Raw genomic sequence first — 19,964 nt, 5'->3', positions numbered from 1 at the left:
GATGTGAAGGTTCATCCATCGGACGATCGCTCATAAAGAAGAAAATTGTTGCAGTGAAGTGTTTCTCTGATCAGGGTTGGAAATACATGCTTAAATTTTCCGATGCCGTGATTGGAGTGAGTTTTGGCTGGAATGAAAATTTTTCCATTCCCGCTTGCAATGTGTCCTGCCACAGACAAGATGGGAGAATCCTGTCCATGGTTCCTGACCCTGATTGGAAGAGCTGGACCATTATTTTGTACTTTTGCCAATTCACAATGATTGCAGACCCACAAATACTTATGGTGAAAATACTAATCTAAAGTAAACGCCTTCTAGTTAGGCAATTTATCCCCCACACCATTTGGTGTAAACCATCAAATCAATTTTAAAAGAACTAAAACAAAATCAAAAGTGCTCCCCTTTGCAGTCCTCAGGATGTCCCAAAGCACTTTGCAACCAATAAAGTACATTTGAAGCGTAACAGCCAATGTTATGTAGAAGACAGAAATCAATTTGTGCACACAATTCTAAAACAGCAATGAGATGACTGACAGTTAATTCATCTTATGGGAGTTTGTGGATGGATAACTGTTACACAGCACCTTGGGGGAGCATTAGTAAGCAGCAGTAACTGAACAGAGACTTTACGGATTAAAAATAATTCACACCAAAGTATGACATCATTTATATTAATGCAGCAACCTTGGTATTACATGTTGGTGATACAAGGATTCCATGCTAAAAGTAGAACAATGCTGTTCTAAAAATACATCATGCATGCTGCCTTGTACTGGCCAGTACAGCTGCGTGGGCTAGAGCTCCAATGGCACATTGTATCCAGATGTGTGCACAATAACTGGTTTTCATGCAAACGTTTTCCTGAAAATGCAATCATACTCATGTGCCTGCAATTCATTTACTGCCCAAATGGACATTTAGCAGGGCTTTCTCTCTTTATTCCATGCCCAGGGCTAGTCACTTGACATACTTGGTGGAACACTATACACCCAGGTTGGAAAAGCGTTTCCCACTCCCTAGGTCTGCTAGAGATGACAAGGTCATCAGTACAGCATGGATTTTAGATAGATTGTCTTTAATCAAACAAAGATTTCCTGTAATTTAATTTCATTTTAACTACTGGATATGGAAATAGCAAACCAACCGCAAAACTCAACCCATCCACATGGGAATGGACCTGCCACAAGTTAAGATTCTTGTATGAAGCTCACAGGCTTAAAAACTGAAAGAAATATCTACTTCCATTATCATAAACACACTTAAACAACTTAATGCAGATCATGGCGACACAGTGGATAGCACTGAGGACCTGGGTTTGATCCCGGCCCCGGGTCACTGTCCTTGTAGAGTTAGCACATTCTCCCAGTGGCTGAGTGGGTCTGACCCCCACAAACCAAAAAGATGTGCAGGATAGGTCGATTGGCCACACTAAATTGCCCCTTAATTGGAAAAAATGAATTGGGTACTTCAAATTTATTAAAAAAAATACTTAATGCAGATCATGAAGTAACATTAATTTGTCGCTCTAATATTTTGATGGAATAGTCCAGGAGTAGGAACCACCTCCTTCCCAGTTCCAGCTGAGAAATTGTTTTATAATTACCACCTGTGGTGCTTTTAGTGTCTTTTCTCATGACAGAGGGTGTGCGATATGCTGTGTGCTGCTCCCCTGCTTTCAGTGAACTGTTACTTACATAGAGCTCCCATGTGTAGTGTAGAAATCTAACTTTAATATGCAATACTAATGTCGGAAACCAGCCCCCTTTAGCTGGATGACTCATGCAGATCATTTTCAGAGGTGTACAAAGTTCCAAACATCAGGACATCTGTGAGATAGAATTAATCTGCCAATAGCTGTACTCCTACAATGTAAAAAGCATCTTGAAAAGGAGCCACTTGCATAACTAATAAATATAATACCCCCACACAAAGGTTTTAAACCAAATTGGGGTTTTCAAGTGTGCGTTTCAGTCTTACTTTTTAGAACATTGATACGGCAATTACCTCAATCATTATTACATTCTCGCAATACAGACCAAAGCTTATTTCTGGGTCTGTGCTCGGTTAGCTGATGTGTGTAGTAGTATCATAATTGGCCTGTGTCAACAAGAGGTTGAGGACAGTGGGAGTCTCGTACTACTGATTGCAGTGTAGTTATTTCTGCTATTTTGTATACGGTTTGGAAGTTAGGTATTTTCAAATCAAGATTCAATCAGGATCCCCCCCCCCTCCCCCGCCACCACCACCCATCTTCCCCCACCCACTAACCAAACTAAATTCAGAGGTGAACTGCCCATCAACACTCACACAAACAATTGTCACTTATTTTTTGAAGAGTAATAATTTGACATGTGAAAACATGCCTTGCACCCTAGGAGTGTTCACAAATATTGAAGTAAACAGCAGTTTCTGTTTAGGTGATCAAGAGCTTGGTTCAGGTAATATCACCCCAGATACATGTGTGTTGAAAATCCACACAAGCAGTAGGTACAAACTGGAGCAGAAACCATCTTTGGAATCCATAATGTTGATCAGGCAATTTCCTTAGTTGCTAAATCTTAAGGATTATTATGAAGGAATGCAGATGCAAGATCCCACAGGCGAGACAGAGCACAGCTGCACTTTTGCACTTTTTCATATTTGCCAGGCTTGGTCCAGTGCCATTCGGCTTTAATAAATCAAATTCTGCTTCCATTACATGAGATTCTGGGATTGAACTTTGGAATTCGGTCCATTTTCATGTGGACATTTCCCTCAATAGCTAGAACTGTGTTTAGCCATGATCTTGCAGAAAACGATAAGAAAAAAAATGACCTGAATGAGTATTTAGAAAGGATTATGTTCACCTTGCAACATGATAAACAACTGCACAATTTTGCAGATTGAGAATTTTGGCAGAGGCTCTACAAGCAGACCATTCTGCAAATAGTTATGAAAGATTGACCCCGGTTGCAATTATGACTTTTATGGTGAACACTGCTCTGCACTATTTCAGGAATAGTATTCACTGGTAAAATTAACTCAATACCAGTTCCTTTAAATATACTGAAGGTCTGTTTAATTGGTGAAGTGCAAACAGACTTAGACAGGATACCACGTAATTCCACATGACAAAGATCAATATTTGTTTTGAAATGCAGCTTGGTTGATTTTAAAATTTACAGCCATACACAATACACACCAAACACAGACTACATACATAAGCAAATGCACTCTGCTTTGCTTTACCTCTAACCTGCCAACAAAACAGCATGTTGCTGCAGTACCCCAAAACCAGGCTCCCCCAGTTTGAGCACTGCTTTTAACATTTGTTAACTGTTTCTTCTGTTCATTCAAACTGAAACGCAAACATTCTGCTAATATATAGGCTGTGATTGTATGGCCTAGTCGCGGCCGAAAGGGTGACATGACGAGTCCCGTAAATCTTGAGGCCTCCCGCGAGATTTATGATGCTTAGGATGCCTCGCGAGATCTAATTAGATCTCGTTAGACATCGCAAACTGGATCCTGCCCAATTTACATATTTAATTGTGATGTTCTGCACACGTAAACATGTTCGCACCGGAGTATCCCAAGGCAGCGGATCGAACACCCGTCCACACAAATGTGGACCAAGCGTAACGGCACAGGGGTGGTGGGCATGTCTCCCAGGAGATCGGAGGACACCCAGTGGCCGGACTCTGGCAGGGTGGACGTCTGGCACCCCCGATGCCACCCGGGCACCATGGCACTGCCAGATTGGCAGGGTGCCAGGCTGGCAATGCCAAGGTGCCCACATGACAGGTTGCCCAGACTGGGAATCAGGCCCAGGGGTGCCTTACCCTAATGAGGTGGGGTGAGGGGAGCTCGAGGACCCTCTAATGGATAGGATAGGGCATTGGGGAGTGTGGAGTGTTGAGAGATCGGGATGCCATTTAAAAATGCTCAGCTCATCAGTGCAGGACATGAATGCAAGTCAGTCTTCAACGGGCGTTCCTCACTGAGGCCAAAAAAAGTAGTTTAATAGCGGGGTTGTTCTTGGCACTGCAGGTGCCGGGAAACACCCCACTAATGCCCAAAACCGGACTCTTATTTTTTCATTAAATCGCGGCCATAGTAGAGATTTAAAAAGAGCAGAACTGAAGGCATAAAAGGTAGGGCAGCATAGTGGCGCAGTGCTTAGCGCTGCTGCCTCACAGCACCGAGGACCTGGGTTCGATCCCGGACCGGGTTGTTGTCCGTATGGAGTTTGCACATTTTCCCCGTGTCTGCGTGGGTCTCACATCCACAGCCCAAAAAGATGTGCAGGGTAGGTGCAGGTCATGTTAAATTGCCCCTTAATTGGAAAAAAATAATTAGGTCTCTAAATTTAAAAAAAGTGCGAACAAGGCAAGCGAATGCGCAATAAATGGCAGGAGACAGATAAGTGGAGAGGAACAGAGAAACTCTGGACAGCAGCTCCACAGATCCATGAAGGTAGGGTGGCATGGTGGCACAGTGGTTAGCACTGCTACCTCACAGCGCCGTGCCTGCCTGGCTTTCCTCCGGGTGTTCTGGTTTCCTCCCAGTCCAAAGATATGCAGGTTAGGTGGATCGGCCATGATTAAATTGCCCCTTAGTGTCCAAGGATGAGCAGGTTAGGTGGGTTCTGGGGTTAGGGAGGTTGGGTGCCTTTTTAGGGGTCGGTGCAGACTCGATGGGCGAATGGCCTTACATAAGAACATAAGAACTAGGAGCAGGAGCAGGCCATCTGGCCCCTCGAGCCTGCTCCACCATTCAATGAGATCATGGCTGATCTTTTGTGGACTCAGCTCCACCTTCCGGCCCGAACAGCATAACCCTTAATCCCTTTATTCTTCAAAAAACTATCTATCTTTATCTTAAAAACATTTAATGAAGGAGCCTCTACTGCTTCACTGGGCAAGAAATTCCATAGATTCACAACCCTTTGGGTGAAGAAGTTCCTCCTAAACTCAGTCCGAAATCTACTTCCCCTTATTTTGAGGCTATGCCCCCTAGTTCTGCTTTTACCCGCCAGTGGAAACAACCTGCCCGCATCTATCCTATCTATTCCCTTCATAATCTTATATGTTTCTATAAGATCCCCCCTCATCCTTCTAAATTCCAACGAGTACAGTCCCAGTCTACTCAACCTCTCCTCGTAATCCAACCCCTTCAGCTCTGGGATTAACCTAGTGAATCTCCTCTGCACACCCTCCAGTGCCAGTACGTCCTTTCTCAAGTAAGGAGACCAAAACTGAACACAATACTCCAGGTGTGGCCTCACTAACACCTTATACAATTGCAGCATAACCTCCCTAGTCTTAAACTCCATCCCTCTAGCAATGAAGGACAAAATTCCATTTGCCTTCTTAATCACCTGTTGCACCTGAAAACTAACTTTCTGCGACTCATGCACTAGCACACCCAGGTCTCTCTGCACAGCATCATGTTTTAATATTTTATCATTTAAATAATAATCCCTTTTGCTGTTATTCCTACCAAAATGGATAACCTCACATTTGTCAATATTGTATTCCATCTGCCAGACCCTACCCCATTCACTTAGCCTATCCAAATCCCTCTGCAGACTTCCAGTATCCTCTGCACTTTTTGCTTTACCACTTATCTTAGTGTCGTCTGAACTGTACACAACACTGGTTAGGGCACAAATAAAGTACTGAGTGCAGCTCTGGTCACCGTACTATAGACAAATTGTGACTGCATAGGAGAGGAGACAAAAAAGTTTTACGAGGATGTTGCCTGGATTGGAGAATTTTAAATTGCGAGAAAAGATTGGATAGGGTAGCATTGTGTCTTTGGCACAGAGGCGGCGGTTTAAATTGCAAGCAAAGATTTGAATGGAGTAGCATTGTTTCTTTGGCACAGAGGAAGCTGAGGAAAACCTAATCGAAGTATACAGAATTATGAGTGGTCCATTTCCCTTGGTTAAACGGTCGATAACCAGAGGGTATTGTTATGGGCGAGGCGTTTTCAGAGCCCCAAAATGTATCATGGAGTTCAACCAACCTCCCCCTTTAATGCTATTGCTGCTTTTCCTCGCACACGGCTTGTTCCCTAGTGTGGGATTACAATTATGGACACGTGGGTTTTAAACACAAAACAATGTTTATTCCATGAATTCAACTTAACCTCTTAAATAAACATTGGATCTCTTCACACCCCTTTCTTCAAAGATAAACCCGAAAATATTACAACACTAAATAATCCTTCAGTTATTCCTTTCAACATCCCAGAGACTTAACACCTTTAAACAGAAACACTTCAGGTTAAAGGCTTTACTTTTATGAGTTTAAATCACCCAAATGATCCAGAGATAGTCTTTCATGGCAGAGATCATAGCAGATCCAGCTCACTGCAAACACAGACACACACCAAGCTCTTTTCCTCAAAACTGGAACTTCAAAATGGCTGAACTGAGCTCAGCTCCACCTACTCTCTGACATCACTTGTTTTCTTTAAATTTTTTTTCCTTTTCTGAGTTACCAAGCCAGGGCTCAGAGTGTGGGTCAGGGGTGAATCCCTAATCCAGCTCCTCACCTGCTCCAAAAAACTAATTCAAATTGAATCCAATTCATGGTCCCCACAAGAGAGACATACCAGATCTGAACCAAAGGCTCAATCTACAGACACTTGATCTTAGCCAAAAGGCCGAGAAGCGATGACATCACTGTTTTCTTAAAGGTACATTGCTTAAACATCCATTTCTTAAAGGTACTCTCACATGACACCTCCCCCCAAGAAAAAAAAACCCATCAACTTCAAGATGGTTTCATTTTTGCACCATCCACTAAGAAATGTACACAGTAAATATACATTTTCATTTAAAGAAAACAACACACGCAAACAGTATAATAATATAGTCCATTTTTCTTTGTTCTTCTTCCTCCAACCAAAATCCTTCTCGATTGACAGTCTCTTTGAACAAGAAAGTCGCTGCACGATCCATCTCCTCGGCATTTCACTTTAGAATCAGATACTGTCGTTAAATCTGACCACAGGGCCCCTTGCAATTCTCCAATACAGGAGCATTGGTGATCACAGCTTTCAGGCAGTCAAATGCCTGTTGAAAGTCTGATGTCCATTGAATTTTTAAAAGTTTCTTCAACAATTCCATCAGTGGCGTAATCACGCCACAAGTCTTTTGCACAAAGGTTCGATCAAATTCATTCATGCTAAGAGATTGCATTATGTCCCTTCGCCTTGAGGGTACCGGAAACTCAAGGAAAGTGATTCAGGCTTCTCCAAATTCGCTTTCTGCTAGGTTCATCACTAAACCCGCCGCCTGAAGTCGATTGAAGAACTCCATACGATGTGTAAAATGTTCTTTCCATGTCTGGAAGTTGGAAATGAAAGCAGATTGTCCCAATTTCTCAATGTAATCCTTCACGAGTGGGATAGGATAAGAGTCCGTTCTTGTAACTGCATTCACCTTTCCATAGTCCACACACAACCGTTGGGTACCGTCACTATGGGTGAGCCCCATTGGCTGCAACCCACTTCAATTATGCCATTCTTCAGCATAGTCTCAATCTCTCTGTTAACCTATGCCAAGTTTAAAGGATTAAGTTTATATGGATGTTGTTTGAAAGGAACAGCATTTCCCACATCTACATCAGATATAGCCATTTTAATACTTCCCAATTTATCTCTACAAACTTGCCCATGTGATATCAATAACTCTTTCAGGTCAGTTCGTTTTTCCTCTGGAAGGTAACGTAACAATTCATCCCAATTTTTAAGAACATCCTCATTTTCCAATTTAATTTGAGGTATGTCAAATTCACAGTCATCTGGATTTGGTTCGTCACGTTGAGTTATAATCATGAAAACCTCCTTTTTCTCTCCTTCCCTTTCAAAGTAAGTTTTAAGCATAGTCACATGACACACTTGGTGAGTCTTCCTTCTATCTGGTGTTTTTACCACATAATTCACCTAACTTAATTTCCTTTCAATCTGATATGGTCCACAAAACCTAGCTTTTAAAGGCTCACCTACCACTGGTAACAACACTGAAACTTTATCCCCACTGGCAAAACTACGAACTTTGGATTTCTTGTCCGTTACCCGTTTCATCACATTTTGTGCAACTTTCAAATGTTGTCTAGCCAATTCACCTGTTCTATTTAATCGTTCCCTAAAATGTGACACATAATCCAATAGTGTAATTTCCGATTTCTCACCCACCAATTTTTCCTTAATCAATTTAAGTGGTCCTCTTACCTTGTGACCAAAAATTTGTTCAAAAGGAGAAAATTTGGTAGACTCATTAGGTGCATCCCTAATTGCAAACAATACGAATGGGATTCCTTTATCCCAATCCTCTGGATAATCTTGACAATACGCCCTCAACATTGTCTTTAATGTCTGATGCCACCTTGCTAACGCTCCCTGCGATTCTGGATGGTAAGTTGATTTAAATTGTTTTATTCCTAAGCTATCCATAACTTCTTTGAATAACTTTGGTGAGGTAAAATTTGATCATTGATCCGATTGAATTTCTGTGGTAGTCCCTATCTAGTAAAGAATTTAAGTAACTCCTCCACAATCTTTTTAGTTGTAATATTACGTACTGGCATGGCCTCTAGAAACCTAGTAGACACATCCATTATAGTCAAAAGATATTGATTTCCACTTTTTGTTTTAGGAAACGGTCCTACACAATCGATTAGGACCCTTGTAAAAGGTTCCTCAAATGCTGGAATGGGTATTAAGGGCGCTGGTTTTATCACTGCTTGAGGTTTCCCTATCAATTGACATGTGTGACATGATTGACAAAATGTAACTACATCTTTATGTAGTCAAGGCCAATTAAAATGTTTCTGGATTTTAGCTCGAGTTTTCCTTATTCCCAAATGACCTCCCACTGGTTCCTCATGTGCAACTTGCAACACCTCCTTTCTATACCCTACCGGCAATACTACTTGATGAACTTCTGCCCACTTTTCATCCACCTACATATGTACAGGTCTCCATTTTCTCATCAAGACATCACTTTTACGGTAATAACACTCTGGTTTACGCTCAGATGCCTCTTCCGTATATGCTTTCTGATATGTCCGTTTTATTTCCACATCTTTCTGTTGTAACTCCGCCAATTTTCCTGAGCTAGAAATATCCACCTCATCCTCCACCTGTTCTTGTTATTTTTCAACCATCTGATCAAAAATCGTTTCTGTTAATTGCACTTCAACTTCATCTTCACTCTTTGATTTCTCCTCGTCTTAACCTGTGACTTTGCGACCTTGTTACCACACAATCCAGAAACATCCCAGGATATTCGTCCTTCAAGACTTCAGTTGACTGGTTTTCCACTGGCTTATCAACCACAGTAGGCATCACTCCCACCTGTGACCCAGCTATATCATTACCCAAAATAAACTGTATTCCTGGACAAGATAGTTTCTCTATTACTCCGACTACCACTTCACCACTCTTCACTGGACTTTCCAACCTTACCTTATATAATGGAATGCTACTCCTCTCACCCTGAATTCCACATATCACCACTTTTTCTGGCAACATTCTTCCCAAACTACATAATTCCTCATCTCTTACCATTAAAGATTGACTAGCCCCTGTATCTCTTAAAACTGTGACTTCTTTACCTGCTCCTCCTGATACACATGAGTAAACTTTACCCACACAAGTAAATTCTTTAAAGACATCTGGCACCTTCTTACCTCCTTCGCTTCCCTTGGGCGTTCCTTTACCACTCTAACAAATCCCACTGTCTTATCCTGTTTGACCACATCAGCCTTCCCAGTGCTTTTCTTCAAGCACCAACACTGTGACTTTACATGGCCTAGTTTATTACAATGAAAACATTTGAAGCTTTTCATTTCTTTTCCATCCTCCTGGATTTCTTTTTTAATCTGAGGTACACTCTCTTTATTATCTCCCATCAGATCACCTTCACCTTTACCACTTGAGTATTTCTCATGTCCCCAGTTTCTATCCCTCACCGGCTGAAACTGATGTCGGAAACTAATCTTTGATTCATGAACTAATTCATAATCATCTGCCATTTCTGCTGCTAATTTCGCAGTTTTAACCCTCTGTTCTTCCACACGCGTTCTCACTATATCAGGAATTGAATTTTTAAACTCCTCAAAAAGTATAATTTCTCTGAGAGCTTCATACGTTTGGTCTATTTTCAAAGCCCTTATCCACCTATCAAAATTACTCTGTTTGAGCCTTTCAAACTCCATGTATGTTTGACCAAATTCTTTCCTTACATTTCTAAACCTTGGTCTGTAAGCTTCAGGCACTAGCTCATATGCACTTAAGATGGATTTCTTCACCTCCTCACAAGTTCCAGATACCTCCTCCAGTAGTGATGCAAACACTTCACTAGCTCTACCTACCAGCTTTGTTTGAATCAGTAACACCCACATGTCCTGTGGCCATTTCATTTGTTTAGCTACCTTCTCAAATGAAATGAAAAAGGCTTCCACTTCCTTCTCGTCAAACCTTGGCACTGCTTGGACATATTTAAATAGATTCCCACCAAGCCTTTGACTGTGACGCTCTTTCTCACTATCCTCATCACTATCCTCCAACTGTACGTTTCCCTTTATGTCTGCCAATTTTAACTGATTGTCATGTTTCATGGCCATATTCTGAAGTTCAAACTCCCTCTCTTTATCTTTTTCCCTGATCTGTATCTCCCTTTTTCGTTTTGTTCCGCTAGGGCTATTCTTTCTTTTCTCCTTTCTTCTCCTTTTCTTTTTCCTCTCTCTCTCTTTTTCTCTGTCCTCTCTCTCTCTTTTGTATTCAAGCCGCTTTAATTCTTTCTCATGTTCCATTTGTTTAATTTGCAACTGAATTTTTGCCATTTCCCATGAGTCAAACTCTGTCTCAGGCAACTTTAAATGCTTAACCACCGCCATAATTACCTCATCTTTTCGCATTTTGACAGGTAATGTTAACTGCAATGTTTTTGCCAGACCCAACAGTCTGTTTTTAGTCTTTGTCCGTAAGGTATCACATGTCACCGCATCCAACCCCAAAAACTTCTGAGCCTCCGAAAGAGCCATTGTTCACAACACTCCCCACTTAAACTAAAATACCACACCGGAAAAGCAACTGTCTTTAAGTTCACAAAAGCCAATCCAACAGATAGACTTTTATCCCTGACGAGCCCCCAATTGTTATGGGCGAGGCCTTTTCAGAACCCCAAAATGTATCATAGAGTTCAACCAACCTCCCCCTTTAATGCTATTGTTGCTTTTCCGAGCACACGGCTTGTTCCCGAGGAGTGGGATTACAATTATGGACAAATGGGTTTTTAAACACAAAACAATGTTTATTCCATGAACTCAACTTAACATCTTAAATAAACATTGGATCTCTTAACACCCTTTCTTCAAAGATAACCCCGAAAATATTACAACACTAAATAATCCTTCAGTTATTCCTTTCAACATCCCAGAGACTTAACACCTTTAAACAGAAACACATCAGGTTAAAGGCTTTACTTTTGAGTTTAAATCACCCAAATGATCCAGAGATAGTCTTTCATGGCAGAGATCACAGCAGATCCAGCTCACTGCAAACACAGACACACACCAAGCTTTTTTTCCTCAAAACTGGAACTTCAAAATGGCTGAACTGAGCTCAGCTCCACCCACTCTCTGACATCACTGTTTTCTTAAAGGTACATTGCTTAAACATCCATTTCTTAAAGGTACTCTCACATGACAGTATAGATTTAGCATGAGGTAGTATGTTGAGTGGATTAATGGGGAAACTATTGCAGTGAGGATGGTGAGGATCAGGAACATGCGGCTGAAAGAATTGGCAGAGGCAGTAACCCTCAAAGTACTTTGATATACGCAACATACCCTAAAAGGCTAGGTGATTTCTTGCTGACCGATGCCGACACGATGGGCCACGTGATCTCCAGTTCTCTAAATGTCTAGGAATCTACGATGCTGAATTGCTGCATGATCATTCTAAGGCACTTGACAACTTGATGTGTCAGATTGCAGGAGGATAGTCAGATGCAGGACGACAGTCAGAGTTTACAGCACAAAAGAAGCCCTTCAGCCTAAGTTTCTTCCTATTTACCCTACCTACGTCCCTCATAATTTTGTACATCTCTATCATGTCCCCCCTCAGTCTTTTCTGCTCAAAGGAAAACAATCCTAGCCTAGCCTTCCTCTCTTCATAACTGAAATGCTTCAGCCCAGGCAACATCCTGGTGAATCTCTGCACCCTCTTTACTGCAATCACATCCATTTGAGAGTGTGGCAACCAGAACAGCACAGAGTACTCTCACTGCAGTTCAAAGAGTGTTCTATAAAATGAAATTAAAATTGCTTATGGTCGCAAGTAGGCTTCAAATGAAGTTACTGTGAAAAGTCCCTAGTCGCCACATTCCGGCGCCTGTTCGGGGAGGCTGGTGCGGGAATTGAACTCGCGCTGCTGGCCTGCCTGGGTCTGCTTTAAAATCCAGCTATTTAGCCCAGTGCTAAACCAGCCCCTGCTGGTTTATACAGCTTCATCGCAACTTAATATTCATGTACTGGATAACTCTCTCATACTGATGATAAAAGTCAACAGGCCCATGAAAATATAGATATACGATTCCGTCACCAGGTTAAGGAAACCAAACCATGACAGGATTTAAGTGGAAGCAACAGGAAGTGACTGTTAACACATATGAAACAAACTATGGGTGGATTTTCCACTCCTGCAAACAGCAGGAATCATGGCAGTGGGGGATGGGAATTTTGGGAAATTATTTAGGAATTCTGATCTGACTTTCTTGGCGATTTATACGTGGGCCAAGTCATGTCAGGAACCCTATTTGCATCTCAAGAATGCTCATTACAAAGGTCACTACTGTGGAATCTTGTTCCCGTCCAAATTAAGCACCCAGCCAGTGGGAATTTAGAACATTCACTTTCAGGACTCTACACAAGTGGTATGCACCTGATGAGATAGACTTCTTCCTGGGCTTGGGAGGTCAGTAGGTGCTGATTTTGTTTTCCTTTCACACCCTCGCTGAGATATAAGTAAGTAAAGTTGCCATAGTCCCAGATAGGCTGCTTTCCCCTTTGAGGGGCAGAGCTGACTGGTGGTGATTTAACCTGAGGATCACCCCACCTCAAACGAGGGGCAAGGGTGAGAGAAGGAGGGGCCTTCATGAATAACCTCAGCATCATAAGCTAGTTGTCCGGCCAACTGAGCTAAACTGGCCCCCGCTGAGATCGGTAGCTCCCTGTAAAACAAGCTGTGCCAAGGCTGGGCACAGAGATGGGTGAGACCGAGGAGTGCCCAGATGTGGGAGCCTCTGAGATAATGGTGGGGTGGGCAACTTGCTGCCCGCCCAGAGATTCAGCAGACTCCTTGCAAATCGATAATTAATGAGAACAGTGCAAGATCCCGCATGTAGCCACACCGCTCTCCAGCTGAATTCATTCAGGTTTCCATTCAGGTACCACCCTGTGACTTGAGACTAGAATTTTACGGTCTAAAAATTCATGGCTGCCTAGCCAGATGCCTGCTTGACAGATCGCAATGCGATTTTGATCATTTTACCTTTTGCAACATACTTCTAGAATCTAGATCAACAATGTGCTGAACCATCCCATTTTCGCAAACACGAATATTTTTTAAATCACAAAGAATATCTGCAGGTCTTTTGGCAAACATCCTGTACAAAGAACATTTTTATGCTTGGGATCATGATTTGAAAATAGTTTTAAGAAAAGACAAGTTTATTGATTTTTATATCACAGTGCAAAGAAACTATTCTATAGAAAGGTTTTGGACAAAATGGATTAGACTTCCGAAATACTTTACTTGCATGACAATGGACTTGACCATATTGACCATTCAAAACAAAAACTGAGCTGAAAGACATTGGAACGTTGCAATCACTTCTATTTGTGCGCTATGCATGTCATACAATAAGAGTATCACTGAAGCATTGGATGAGATACAGATTTGGTGGCCATTTTATAGCATCTTAAAAGTGCGTACATGGAAAAAAACCTAACCGAGTTGTTGCTAAATTCTGACCAGTAAGTTCAGAATTACTGTCAAAGCAATGTGATTGCCATTATTTATGTGCAGATCCTACAGTAACTTCAGGCGAGGCATATGTAACGTTAAAGGCAGAAATTGAAAAGTTGCTCTGAGAAAATGGCATCTTGGCGTCTGGCTCACGACTAAAATATATTAAACAGCATGAAGTGGCTGATTTGTCTGGTCGGTTGGAAGGAAAACTCATCACATTGTTCAGTGTTGTTCACAGCAGTCCAACTATCCTATTGTTGGTGTGGTAAATGTGTTAATTACTGCCAAAGAGCCTTTTTGCCATTGAAGATGAACTACTGCAAATGTGGCTAACGTTTCGAGCCTGGACGATTCTTTGCCAAACCTTTGATAGTCATCCAGACTCAAAAAACGTTAGCTCCCTTCTCTCCACTGATGCTGTCAGAACTGCTGAGATTGTTCAGTATTTTCAGATTCCAGCATCCGCAGTAATTTGCATTTATTACAAATGTGGACTCGTTCTTTCAGTGATTAGTTGTGATGAAAGAAAAATTCCTCATCTTTTCTTTTTTCCCCTCCATCAATCCAATCTTTCTTTCCCTCTCCATTGCTCTTTTCTTCACAGGGTTTGGCATTAAATTCATTATCTAATTTGCACTTTCTTCTCAGTGCATGTGGCGTACATTTCACAATTCCTCAATCCAATTGGTTAAGAGGATACAATTACTTATCCAACACACTAGGTTGCAGATGCCAGGGGTTGCCCTTGTTGCGATGTTATCAACTTGCATTTTCAGCAACTTTCCATTCAAAAACTCATGCAAGGGCACATTTAACTAATGCCAGATGCCATGAGATGTTTTGCCACATCAAGTTATTCCCCATCAAGGAGGGAAGCAGAGGAGGATTTAAGGCCATAGGCAGTGACAGACAGGGTAATGATTATGGGGATACTCGCATAAACACAGATTTTTAATGCAGTGTTAGGATACAAAATGTCAGAGAGAGAGAGATGAGAAAAGTGACTTAGTGAACAGTAGAGTACAGATGTGAAATTGTGAAACCTAATTATGCACTCAGTGCTTAGTACAAGTCCGGAATTAATGAATAACTTCCTAGCAAATCATACAAGCCTATTTATTCTAATTTGCCACATTGAGGATTTTATTGTGAATATCAAAGTGACGTATGTCAGCATTATAGAAGATTAGGCTCATTAAAGTTTGTTTCTCTAAAAACATAAAGGAACAAGTTTGAGATAAAGAAGCTTGTCTACTTACCACAGCTTAATAATCCTTCTCTTTCTCCCACACAGTGCAAAACGCAAGTCTGTAGCACACTTCACATTTAGACTGGCTCGTTTATTCCTGACACATCAGCAGGCAAATAACTAGCATTGCTAAGGCCAGATTCTCAGTCCTTTTGGAATTTCCTTGAAAATGTTGTAGAAGCTGCCAAGCCGTAGGTCTCAATTCGACTATTATTCGTAATGCCTGTTAGCGCTGTGTCAATCACCAAGAGCCTTAGAAGGCTTCATATTCTACTAAAGTAAAACCTTACTGTCAACAGAGCAATGTTTAATTATTATATGGCTTGAATTGGCAACTGACTCATGCTTCGAATTACAGGTAGTTAAATATTAGACAAAGGCTGCAGATAGATAGCAACCCAGAGGATTTGTTTTTGGTTCTAGCAAGAGCACTGACACCGTAGCTCACTTTCACTCATAACAAAATGGCCAAGGCTGTGGGGCTACACTTGCTGGATTTCTATGGTTTACTTTCTTAAAGGCAGCCTAGAATTAAAGAAGCAAAAATAAACAAGCTTTAATTATAGAAATTCTTCCAGTACTTCTTCCACAGCAAGAAGTGGATTTGGAAAGTGCCAAGCCATATACATTGCACCTTCTTACTTTCAGAAACATGCAAATTGCATGTAGATCGTTCTTTTAAAAGTAATTTCCCACATTTTCCGATCAGGATCGGAAACACTTTTTCCGACCATGTTCAGGCAAAAAAAAATATCCACTTACCCACTCCGATATTTCTGAGCAATCACCTGACAGAGGATGCTTCCAAACTGATTCAGCGCAGGAAAAAACCTTCGAGCTATCAGCAAAATAGAAATTAGTGCATAAGCCATGCCCCATTTCTATGCCATTAGCTGCCAAATCCTGGCAAGTAATGAATTTAAATACCCCCAATTTTTTTTTTTTTAAAAAGGGAGAGGGACAGAAGGTGAAAATGTAAGAGGGTAGGATGAGTAAGGCAACTGGTGTGAGGGGAGGTTGTCGGATGAGGGTGTTGAGGTTGGGGAAGTAGTCGGATGGCAAGATCGGGCCAAGCGAATTGGGGGGGGGGGGGGGGGGGGGGGTCAGGTGGCGAGCTTGGTTTGGGATGGGTGGGGGAGTATTGAAGGTCAAGGTTAGGGGAGTGAGCATGGTGGGGGAGAAGAACCAGGGTGCTGGAAACAGTAGTGTAGTTACACAGGACTTAGATCAGGATTACACGGTTTAAATATTCTGGGCGCGATTCTCTAGAAAAGAATTCCAAGCGTGGTAGCGAGCGGGAATTGCCGGCAACACATTTCAACGTTAATTGGTTAACTTAACGAGGCCTCGCAGGATTCTTGCCAGGAATGAAGGCTCAGCAGCTGATTTGCTGGGACAGTGTTTGCCAGCCCTCCACTAACAAGGTCGAGCAGCACTTAACTCAGCCAACCCTAGCCAGCTCGCAACAATGGTGCTCAGATAACCGGCACCAAGATTCGGCGGTGCGGACCTGGGGAGGCTTCTAGACATGGTGGAGGCCACAAGTGATGATCTGTTCCCCCGAGGGTGAGCCACAGGGCAGCCGGTGCTGCCTGGAACAAGGTGGAGGCAGCTGTGAGCTCGGGGAGTGTCACCAGGAGGACTGGCCTCCAGTGCCGAAAAAAGGTCAACAACCTACACCAGATAGCACGAGTGCGTAGACACTAATGTCCCTCTATCTCCCCCCAAAGGAGCATCCACCCCTCAACTCCCCATGCAACCCCCAATCCTCCCTCAACCCTCCTCCCCTTTCAATCCCCACCCCAACCCTCCCTTCACACCACCCTCCCACCTCTGTGAACCACGTGTGCGGCTAACGATGTCCTTGCTGTTTCTCCTCAGTAAAAGCTCTTCTATAATCGTTGGGAGGGGGCCCAGACTGGTGGAGGGGTGCCAGATTTAATAATCCTCACCCCCTTTGAGGAGCGTACCCTGGAGGTGACTGGGGTGGCCAAGGACAGGGCAGTAACCTACCGGGAGGCTGCCAGATGTGCAGAGGTGAGGAACCACCTGGCTCCACCAGGAGGACCTGTCAAACAGGAGTAGTGATTTCCTTACTGATGACCCACCCCTCCCACTGACCACATGTCTATTCCCCCACAGGTCCTCCAGCCGATGGCGCCAGCCCATCCCGGGCGGCCCCCTCTCCTGCCTCCCACGAGCTCCAAGGATGCAACCATTATAGTCGTGGCACAGCTGTCATCCCCAGCCTCCAGCGGTGCAGATACACACACCTCGCTCGGACATGTTAGCGGACAGGCTTTGGGGGTACAGTCTGGTGAGCACCACACTGCTGCTGATGCACATCAGGGTGGAGACAGGAACCCCAAGACAAGTCAGCAGTCGGAGTACTGCTGGATCCCAGGACCTGGGTGGATCCCGGCCTGATGCTGTGCCTGTGGTACAGAGTTGCCCGGAGCTGATGGAGAAGATAGGGAGTAGTCCGGACATTTAGAGAGAGATGCAGCGTCACTCCAACAGATCCATAGCCACTTGGAGAAGGCCCAGAGACTACGGGCGCAGGACATGTCGCCGGCTATGCGTGGCACTGAGGCCAACACTGCCAGGGTGGTGACCGCAGTGCAGTGCCTGGTGCACGACGGCGGCACCATGAATGAAGATGTGCATGGCGTTGAGCAGTCGGTGACTGCCATGGCGGAGGGTCTCAGCAATATGTCTGTCTCGCTGGGGTGTGTTACCCAGTACCAGGCCGACCTTGATGAGGTTCTGTGGGACATGCCCTGCTCTCAGATGGGTATGGCCGAGGAGCTGTGGAGCTTATCCCAGTCGCAGGTAGGTAGTGCTGAAGAGCATGGGCCAGTGACTGAGGAGCATCGCCGAGGGGGCTGACACGGTGGGTGTAGACTGTGGACTTCTGATGGCGGCATGTAGGAGGAAGTCGCACGTTGGGTGGATTTTTTAAGAATTTAATGCCCGGTCCCAGGGGCAATTTTTTGACAAATAAGTGCAGGAAGACATAAGGAGGGGGATGCTGAAAACCCAAAAGAAAGCCGTCGGGAAGAAGGGAGCGAGTGAAGGTTCGCCGTCGAGCGAAAGGGTCAGCTCGTCAACCGGAAAGATGGCGGAGGCTGGGTCATTGGGGTGGGGCCGCACTGCTTACGGCAGCAAAGATGACCGAGGGAATGGCTTTGGAATTCGAGGAACAGTTTGCAAAGCTATGGAGGTGATGAAGGAGATGATGGCGGTGCTGAAGGTGCTGGTGGAGGGGGCAATTGCCCCGGTGAAGGCAGAAGTGTCAATGACATCGGCCGAGGTGTGGGAGCAGGGTGAGAAACTGAAGGGAGTGGAGGAGGCCTTGTCCAAACACAGCAATCAGCTCACCTCGATGGGTGAGGCAGAGGGTGGTCGAGGCCACCAAAGGTCTGCGAGCCAAGTTGACGGATCTGGAAAACAGATCGAGGGGGCAAACGTTGAGGATCGTGGGCCTGCCCGAAGGGATGGAGGGCCAGAGGCCGACTGTGTACTCTGCCACGATGTTGACAAAGCTGTTGGGGGAGGGGGAAGATCCCTCCCGGTACGAAGTGGATCAACCTCATTGGTCGTTGAGGCCCAAACCAAAGGCGAATGAGCTGCCAAGAGACTGGTTTTCTTTTCCTAGGACTGGGTTGGGGGGGGGGGGGGGGGGCGCGGCGGTGGGGAGATTGGAGGGGAGTGGGGTTTGGCCAGGTGCCTCCACCCTTGCAAGCTTAGGTCAGCAAGAAAACGGAGGTGTGGTGGGGGAAGGGGCTGCGGCCATTGGAGCCTTGTTCAACAGGTTTTGATGGGCCTCGGAGGTGTGAAAAGGCGGGAGCTGGGGGGGGGAAGAAAGGGGACTGATACTGGGAGGTGCTTTTGAGATCAAGTGGATGGGATGGGCAGGCCTAGCCCAGTGGGCAGGGCAGAGGGGTGGAACATAGGGTGATTCTGAATGCGGATAATTTATTAGATTAGGTATCTGAGCCGAGTGCGTCGATGGGGGATATAATGGAGCTTTTCCAAACTTTTGGGTCCTTTTCAAGGTATAAATTAAACCTGGAAAAGAGTGAATACTTTGTGGTGTCCCGGCTGGGAGTGGGGGCGGGGGTGCGGGTGGGAGGGCTGCCATTCCACAGGGTAACAACCCACTTTAGGTATTTGGGGGTGCAGGTGGCATGGGACTGGGGGCAGGGCTCTGTAGGTACAATTTTACTGGCTTGGAGAAGGTGAAAGCGGATTTAGCAAGGTGGGATAACCTTCCTCTGTCACTGGCAGCTCGGGTGCAGGTGATTAAAACGAATGTGCTGCTGCGATTTCTGTTTTTTTTCCAGTGCCTGCTGGTCATTTTGCCAAAGGCTTTTTTGAAGGAAGTGGATAACCTGATCACCTTGGTTATTTTTGCCGCGCGGGGGGGTAGTAGCTTGAAGAGAGGGCGACAAGCAGTGGGGTTTGTTAATCCCTAATTTAGTATATTACTATTGGACGGCGAATGCCGAAAAGATGAGGAGTTGGGGGTGTGGGTTAGAATGGAAGAGGGTCGGGGAATGCATGTGGTGCAGTGGTTAGCCCTGGGACTGCGGCACTGAGAATCCGGGTTCGAATCCTGGCCCTGGGTCACTGTCCGTGTGGAGTTTGCACATTCTCCCCATGTCTGCGTGGGTTTCACCCCCAC

The 19,964-nt window shown here is 44.3% G+C and overlaps 1 protein-coding gene and 1 non-coding gene across 8 annotated transcripts in view; both read right to left on the bottom strand.

The window, feature by feature from the left end:
* Positions 1 to 19,964, bottom strand: part of kank1a (KN motif and ankyrin repeat domains 1a) — a 441,925-nt gene that overhangs the window by 101,116 nt on the left and 320,845 nt on the right. The gene's annotated exons all lie outside the window — the stretch shown is intronic.
* On the bottom strand, positions 6,470 to 6,663 carry LOC140430165 (U2 spliceosomal RNA). The gene has a single exon (XR_011949345.1). It is a non-coding gene; the product is annotated as a U2 spliceosomal RNA (small nuclear RNA).

The sequence above is a fragment of the Scyliorhinus torazame genome, chromosome 9, assembly GCF_047496885.1.
Source record: "Scyliorhinus torazame isolate Kashiwa2021f chromosome 9, sScyTor2.1, whole genome shotgun sequence".
In the NCBI taxonomy this organism is placed as follows: Eukaryota; Metazoa; Chordata; class Chondrichthyes; order Carcharhiniformes; family Scyliorhinidae; genus Scyliorhinus; species Scyliorhinus torazame.
The sequence above is the reverse complement of the archived record's forward strand: the minus strand, read 5'-3'. Positions and strand labels throughout refer to the sequence as shown.